This window comes from Lonchura striata, chromosome 32 (assembly GCF_046129695.1).
Source record: "Lonchura striata isolate bLonStr1 chromosome 32, bLonStr1.mat, whole genome shotgun sequence".
Taxonomy (NCBI): Eukaryota; Metazoa; Chordata; class Aves; order Passeriformes; family Estrildidae; genus Lonchura; species Lonchura striata.
Genome location: NC_134634.1, coordinates 4,723,444 through 4,731,196, shown reverse-complemented (window position 1 = coordinate 4,731,196; position 7,753 = coordinate 4,723,444). Strand labels below are relative to the sequence as shown.

Genomic DNA, 7,753 nt, shown 5'->3' with positions numbered 1-7,753 from the left:
ACTTTTGTGCAAATATCAGATTACAGCATAGAAACCAGATTGTCTGCAATTAGATCACCGAATTAATAGGAAGACAGACATAATCCTGTATAATATGAAAGAGGTTCATTGTTTGCCTGCAGATACTGAAATTTCTTTGGTTAACCCTCAGAAAAGCACTGTTGTGTTTTCCAGAGTGGCACAGAATTTGATCTCTCTTTCTTTCAGCTTTGGGATGGGGTCCAAAGTTAATTCCCTGCAGATCACCTTACTTTATGAATAAGAGGAGCTACTCCTGCAATACCTGTGCTGGGAAAAAACAGCTGTGAATGCTGCTGGAGCTGCATGCTGGGAGCAGGAGAAATCCCAGGGTGCAGAGATCCCTCTCCCAGCCTGGTGGAGGGCTGGCTGGCCAGGAGTAGATGCTGGGCTGTGGGTCAGCTGCCAGGGGAAGGGGCAGCATGCAGCTGGTACCGCCCAAAGCAGAATGCCCCAAGCCTGCTGGTTTACACTTGACCCTCCAAAATAATTTTTTTCCCTGTTTAAGGCATGTAGAGGAGGAGGGATTGTATAACAGCAGGGAAGTGTATGAGCTGTCAGATGTGGTTTGCTTGTGATTACACCTCAGCTTTTGAATTGGATCCCTTTAGGGCTGGGACATTGGTGCTCACCAGCCTATCCAACATCCCGGCTTTCAAATACCTGAGAGTTTTGTGGAGCTGGATCACAGAGCCTGAAACTTGGTGTGTCATTTGTTGTGCCTGTGGACAGGATTCAGTGGTGAGCTCAGCAGTGCTGGGATAATGCTTGGACTTACTGATCTTAATGGTCGTTTCCAGCCCAAATGCTTCTGTTATTCTATGATGCTGTGAAGTTGTTTCTGTGACTCTGTGTCTTGCAAGACCGTAGGGCGCGCCGCTCCGGGCAGTCATGAAGTCCCAGCGCTGGTGCCAGAGGCTTTTTATGTTCCCGAAGCTGCTTCTGGCGGGAGGGTGGGGTGAGCCGGGTGGCGAATCCTCCCCGTTCCCCCCTCCGGAGGCGGCGGCTCCGAGGAGGAGCGGGATTCTCCCGATTTCCACCATCCTTGGGTTGTGGTGCCTCCTGCTGCCGGGCTGCGGGACGCTCCGCCGCGAACCCCGGGCCGGGGTCTCTGTCCCCCGCCCCGCCGGGCCGCGGGATCCCGGGATTCGTCCCCAGAGCCGCGCGGTGGCGCGTCCGTCCCGGGAGCGGCGGCGCGTCCGTCCCGGGAGCGGCGGCGCGTCCGTCCCGGGAGCGGCGGCGCGTCCGTCCCGGGAGCGGCGGCGCCTTTGCCCCGGGAGCGGCGGCGCGTCCGTCCCGGGAGCGGCGGCGCGTCCGTCCCGGGAGCGGCGGCGCGTCCGTCCCGGGAGCGGCGGCGCGTCCGTCCCGGGAGCGGCGGCGCCTTTGCCCCGGGAGCGGCGGCGCGGGGCTCGGAGCGGCGGCCCGGGCGCGGGGCCGCTCCTCACCTACCCACCTCAGCTCCCTGCCGAACCTTATTTGGTTTGTTATTTATAGTGCATTTAGATATTGTCTGTATACATATACAATATCTGTATGATATATTGCATTATTTTTAATTGCCAGGAATGAATCCTGGCAAGATCCATTTGCCCTAAAGGCTGTGTTTTTTAAAGAATAAGCCTAAAGACCAGCAATGCTTTGCTTCTTCTCTGCCCAGGTAATAACAGGTAATACAATTCGTGCCAGTCAGAAAACGCTGCTGAATTCTCCACCTGCCCTTTTTCTAGGATTTCTGGGATTGAGCAGAGCTGTCAGAGTTCCCAGTCTGGCCTAATGAGGTTGGTGCCTCTCTGTGGCATAACTAATCTGGACATAGGAGCTGCTGCTTTATTTCTTTCACTAATGGCTTGTGGCTGTTAAAGCATTTCATGCTTTAAAAAAGTGAAAGTCAAATTCCCAGAAAATTCAGGAAATGATAACAGTCTCTGTGCTGGATGGAGTGGAGATGAGAAGACTTTTGATTGTAATTTGTGGTCTAACTAATTAAGAAAGAACAAAACATAACGCAAGCTTTGTTGATTTTATTTAACACAAAATCCAAGCTGGTTAATTTTTGCTACATGGATTTAAATGCAGAATGTGGCGTGCCTGAGGCATCCCCAGCCCCACTATTGAGAGGGTGAGTAGCTCCCCTAAAAGCTATAATTAGAAAGGCAGTGATTTCCCCATGAGTTTTTATTTTTGAAGTATTTTAAATGGCCTAGTCTTATGCACAGAGCTCCCTCCCTCTCTCCTTCTCTGCCTTCTTCCCTCCCAAGTTTCTCTAATGTGGGTCATGCCTCCATGTTTGCAGGTGGCACAGTACAGAATCTGCATTTTTCTCTTTCAAAGTTAAAGTGTCTTTGAAATATGGTTTTGCATCTAATGCAGAATGCAATAAAAAGACTTTAAAGAGCTGCTGACACCTCATGGAAAAGTGAAAAACATTCGGTTGAGAAACAATCCTGCTAGGCTGTCTTATCTGCTGTTCCCTTTGCTCATTTTTGATAGCAAGGGGCACTATAAATATACGTAACTATACATAAAAATGAGAAACCTTGGCAACCAAAGACAAGGTTGGCTGTTTTCTCATGTTCCTTCACTGTGGGCAGGTGGGTGAGGGTAGACAGAGTTCACCAGTCTCGTTTCATCTTTACAGCTACTGTACTGATGCTGTGGCCGTTTGTTGAATTTTGGACTGAAAGGGAGTCACGTGCCAGTGGATTATTTTTTCCTAGAGGTATTTGTTAACCCTCTAAAAATAGCGGCAGTGGTTTCTGGGGCACTCTGACAAAGCTGGCGGTGGAACGAAAGGCAGCGACGCTCTGGAGCTAGAGGACAGGAGCTGCCATATGGCGATGGGGGCCAGGGCTGTGCTTCCCGGGAGAGGGGCAGGGCAGGCAGGGATGGCTCCCTGCACCTGCTCGGTTCCAGGGCAGAACAGCGCCAGTGTCACACTGTCCCGGTGTCACCCTGGGGTGCTGGGTCACCCTGGGGGTGCTGGGGGCAATCCCTGCAGGAGCCGGGCACAGGCACCTCAGGGACTGCTGCCTGTGACCATGGCAGAGAGTCACGACAGTTCCTTTCACCTGCTCTGCAGAACACAGGGATTGGCTTATGAAACGAATAGAATTGTTATTGTCATGGATGGGACCCCACACAGGCAGACGTCTGCTGCAAGGAGTGACTTTGTTTCAAATGACTGGGCAAAAGAACCTGCTCGATCCTTTGCCTTCTGATGGCTCTTGCAAAGAACATCTCTGTCAGAAACCCAGCAGAGTCTGCTGAGAGGGGCTCAGCCTCTGTACTGGAGTGGAGGGAAAATCAGATCTTGGAGCCTTGGGCAACAGAGAGGAGCTGCCTCATTGTTGGGGTCCTGCAGATGGAACCCGCAGTGCTGCATTGCTGAGCTAAGTGTTCCTTGGCTGTTAAGTTTTCCAGTAATTTTCCCAGGCAAATGATGCACCTGCCATAGCCTCAGGAGAAAACGCTTATTGCCATATCCATCCACTGTTCAGAAAAAGAAAGTTATTTTCCACTGAAATACTGTACTCCTCTCCAAAACTGCACCTTGTTCATGCTGTCATAAATGGTAAAACTGAAACCACAGAAGGTACCTCCATGAGGTGTTGCAAGAGGTGTTTTCCTGTCATTAGCATTTTCTGAAGTAAGAGCCCTTCTACAGAAATTCTTGAGTGCATTATTAGCAAGTCATATGGAAAAGAGCTGTTTGGACAAAGGACAGCTGGTTTCCAGCTTGGGTCTGCAGGACTGCCACAAGTGGCTGAATGATGTCTGACAGCGTGATAGTGCAGGCATCCTGGCAGGGCAGCCCATGTGAAAAATGCCCCTTTTCAGTCGGACAAAGCAAGCAGTTGCCTGGTAAATAAGGCAATCCAATTTAAAAGCAAGGGTCAATCGGGAAGCCAATATGAAGCAGGTCAGTACACTCCAGAGTGGTGCTGTGAGAGACTGCAAATCCCAGGTAATGTTTACATGGAAATTGCAGCTCTGTGAGATGCCACCCAACCTGGTGGGATTCCTTTTAGGAATTTGGAGCACTTATGGTTTTCAGACATCTCTTATTTAATATTGAGAAAGACCCTTTTTTAAATATTTTTTTTCCTGCACTTGTGACTTGATATTCTCTGAAATTATGAGGTGACATACAGGTATGTTCTGCACAGAGTAATCCAGCCATGCTGGGTGAGTGGGCTCAGACATCTGCACAGTATCATTCCCCTGTCACCATCTAATGGTGGTATAATTAGAAAAGTCATTAATCCTTGCTCAGCAGTGCTAGAAACTATTTATAGCAAGGTAGAAAGCCCTGCACATGAGGCTAGGGTGGGTATAGCAGTTGCTTCTGATGCCATGTGTGCTGTGGGGCCCAAATGAAGAAGGTAGTGATTTGCTTCCAGGAGGGAACTTCCCTTTCTGAAGTCATCTATGGAGACAGTGCAAACGATCTCGTCTGCCTGAGATATCATTCCTCTGGGCTAGCTATGGGGAATCCCTTTTGACACCCCCTGCAGGCTGTCACCATCAAGGCTTGAGGATCCTGGGGGGAGCCCTGTCCTCCCAGCAGGTCTGCATTTTCCAGTGCTGTGGGCTGTCCTGGTGAACCACTGGCAGCCACCGGGCTGACTGCCCGACGCTCAGACATTTCCTGTGCTGGCAGCACTGCAGCAGCAGAGGGCAGGTAGAGCAAACAGGGAGCACAGCTTCATGTCTGCACTGCTGCTCAGGGCTGGCAGAATGCACCCGCATCCCATCTCCGTCCTGCTCCTCACACCTGGACTCAGCCATCAGAGAGGTTTTGAGATGCATTGGCTGGTAAGAGCCCTTTACTCAATTCTCTTCCCACCTGGGGACTCCAGCAGCAGCTGTACCTGTTCATGTGGTGTGGTGCTGCTGTCTGCCTCCAGACTGATGCTGGCAGCATGGGCAGAGGTTGGTCCCCGGGTCTCTGAGCCGGAGGAGAAACTGGGGCATGGGCAATGCTCAGTGAGTCACAGGCGAGTGAAGCTGCTATTTACTGCCAAGACACAGCTCAGCTTGGGCCAAAGTCCATGTTTTTCCTGTACAGGAGTCAGTATTTCCACTTGAGGGGTTCAGTCATCTCCCCGTGCCTGGGCTTCACCTCGGTGCCTGCCTTGGTGAGGGGTGGGAGGATCTTGGAACTTTCTGAAGCGGCCAAAGAGGCTGCAGTGGAGAGCTGCTGGATGCTGGACAGTGCGCAAGGAGCCTGCGGAGCTGTGTTGGGGTCAGCTGAGGTGGCATCGTTCAGAGAAACGCTCCCGTTGTCAAGTTAAACACTTCACTGGGTTCTGCCTAGTGAGGCACAAATAGCCTGTCTGTGTGCTGGCAGGCAGGCAGCAGCATAACCACAAGGGAAATATGTTTCTGTCTGGGCTCGCTGCATCTTCCAGGCTTTGCTGGAACAGTTTCTCAAAGAAAGCATAAAATTATTTTAGCCTCTGAGATTAGTGGACCAAGCCTTGCTCTCCTCGGGAGTGAGACTGAAATCCCTCTGAGAGAGGCCTGGTGGGCAGCTGCTCCCCTCGGTGGGACACGGGGAGGGGGAGAGGACCTGTTGGAAATGTGGCACCCGCTGTTCTGGCATTGCGGGGAGTCCCAGCGCTGGCTTTGGCTGTCAGAAGGAGCACTCAGGCTCTGTGGTGTGCCTGGATCATAAAAGGTGACCTCGGAAATTGCATTTCCAAACATCTTCCCCTCTCTGGGAATGATGGCATTGTTCCCAGTGTTTCAGGCTGGGACTGCCTGAGGCTCTTTGTTCAAACTCCCTGGGTGCTGCAATTCTAGCAACAGCTAGCGTTGCTTTGCCAGAGCCTGAGATCCTGGGAGGTGTCTGCGGATCAGCCTTTTGTTATCCCGAGGATTAAAAACTGCAGTTGGGGATGAGCTGAAGAAATCAAAGTAACTTATCTAGAGACATCCTGCGTGTATATTTAGCAATGCGATGGAGCCAGGGTCAGCCCCTCCTTCAGGTTGTTCCAAGCAGCAGGAGCCACAAACCTCGGTGAAGAGGCACAGGTTTCAAAGATGCTCAGAAAACTTTGTTTTGCAAAGAACCTGCTGCTGCCTGCTCTGATTTCAGCGCTGAACATCAGGAAAGGAGAAGTGCAAAGTGCATCGTTCCACAGGAGAGGATCTGCGAGGCGGCTGTCGCAGAGGAACAGGGACTGCCCAGGCCAAATGAGGACTGCTGCCAGCAGTCCCTGGGCTCAGGGGTGGTGGGCTCCTTGCTGGATCACACCTGGGTAGCCCCACATGTGCTCAGCCACGGGTTTTGAGAACTCTGATGTGATGTTTTCTCAAGCCTCTGTCTCCTTCTTCCAGATAAACCCAGGAGCTGCTGTGCCCAGCACCGGTGCTGCTTTGTGCTCTGCATCTATCTGCCATCCTGCTGTTAATGGAAACAGGAACTGGATTTGGGAAAGGAGTGGCACAGACCTGGAGGTAGCTTTTATCTGCCCACAACCACTTGCACCAGTAGCTGCTCTGTTTGTCCCATGTTGCAGTAGAAATAAGGTACCAGTTCAGGCAGGGTTTGCTACAAGGATGTCTCTCTGATAAACAGTGGGCAAGTAACTGTGCCCTTGCCTATGATTTCCTCTCCTCTTCATTTTCCCATGCCTGAGAGTGCAGGAAATGGAACCTGGAGAGCACAAGGGAGGAAGGGAAATAAAAATGCCGTCAGGAACACCAGATGTTGCTGCATCACACGGTGAAGGATAATTTCTCCTCTCCTCAGAATTCACTCTGAATCCACAGGCTGACATCGGATTGTTCTAGGGGAAGGCCTAGAACAATGTCTCCTGGAGTATGTGGCCCCCCCCACATGTCAGTTGTTTTACTGGAATGAGATAGAAAGTAGATTTTTAAAGTGCAAGGTGCAGCTGCTTGCAGCAATCCCTTTCTGTCAGACAAGGTGACCTGCTCCCTGTCCTGGTGCTGATGTGCTTGGGCAGGTTTTGCAGTGTCCTTTGGTGGGCTCTGATGTGCAGGCACTGAGCTGTGAATGTACACAGGAGCTGGGCACACAGCAGGTCCAGAGCCTTTCCAGGAAGGAATCAGCTCCAGTTTGTGATCTGCTTTGTTCCATGTCTGTAGTAACCTCTCCTTCTTTGAAGAACAAGATTTTAAAGAGCTTATGGAAATGATCAAACCCTTCAGCTTCACTACTGTGATTAATCAATCACAGCTGCTGCTTTACAGCTCCTTGTTTTGATGTGTTTTGTGTTCCAAAGTTAGCCCAGCTCAGGGCCAGGAAATATATTCCTGAGCCCTGCAGGGCTCTGGGATTGAGCAAAAGCTGAGTTTTCAACATTATTTCCCACATTTCTTGTGCCTATGCTGCCATTTTTTGCTAGTGAGCATGGGATGCTCCTGGGAATTACACAATTCCCCCCCCCAAAATGTGAGGAAAGTATTTAAGAACCAGCTCTTCCCTGAATGGTAGCTGCATCATTGCAAATATTGTCTGATGTGCCCTTTTTAGCACTGAAATATCTGAGACTTCAGGTGGCATCGCTAAAGAGTTTGTATCAATTTTGGAGGTTTAGTTGCATGGCTTAAATGCTCCTTAACACTTATTTTTTTACAGCCAAAGAGCCAAGCAGGATCATGAAGCTCAGACAGTTTGCAAAACTGCTGTCAAGCAGATTAAGCTGGAAATGGAAAATCTGCTGGTGAAGTCTTTTCTTTCTAATGTTTGTGTAATAGAGGGTGA

At 50.6% G+C, this 7,753-nt stretch overlaps 1 long non-coding RNA gene across 1 annotated transcript; it reads left to right on the top strand.

The window, feature by feature from the left end:
* The first annotated feature begins 4,764 nt into the window (after positions 1 to 4,764).
* LOC116184419 (uncharacterized) lies at positions 4,765 to 7,753 on the top strand. The gene is made up of 3 exons (XR_004149187.2): positions 4,765 to 4,833; positions 6,361 to 6,480; positions 7,628 to 7,753. It is a non-coding gene; the product is annotated as an uncharacterized LOC116184419 (long non-coding RNA).